Here is a 261-nt window from a genome sequence, read left to right on the forward strand (position 1 = left end):
GGCGCAGCCCGCTCGCGCCGAGGGTCGGGTCCCGGGGGTCTCCCCCCCGCCTGAAGCCGCACTTGGTCGCGCCCGCTTTGTAAGAGCGCAGCGCTCGCCGGTTGCCTTCCAGTTCTCGCCGGCTCCCTTCCAGCTGCCGCTCGCTCGTGGTCGGCCCTGTCTCCGCCGCCTCCTCCGTCGCCCGGCTCGGCCGCCCAGCACTCCTGCGAGGAGCCGGTGGAGCATCCGGAGGGCGCCGACCGTGTGACCAGCGACCCCGGC

The sequence above is a fragment of the Ochotona curzoniae genome, unplaced genomic scaffold (genome assembly GCF_017591425.1).
Source record: "Ochotona curzoniae isolate NIBS_2020 unplaced genomic scaffold, NIBS_Ocur_1.0 scaffold_4506, whole genome shotgun sequence".
NCBI classification, from domain to species: Eukaryota; Metazoa; Chordata; class Mammalia; order Lagomorpha; family Ochotonidae; genus Ochotona; species Ochotona curzoniae.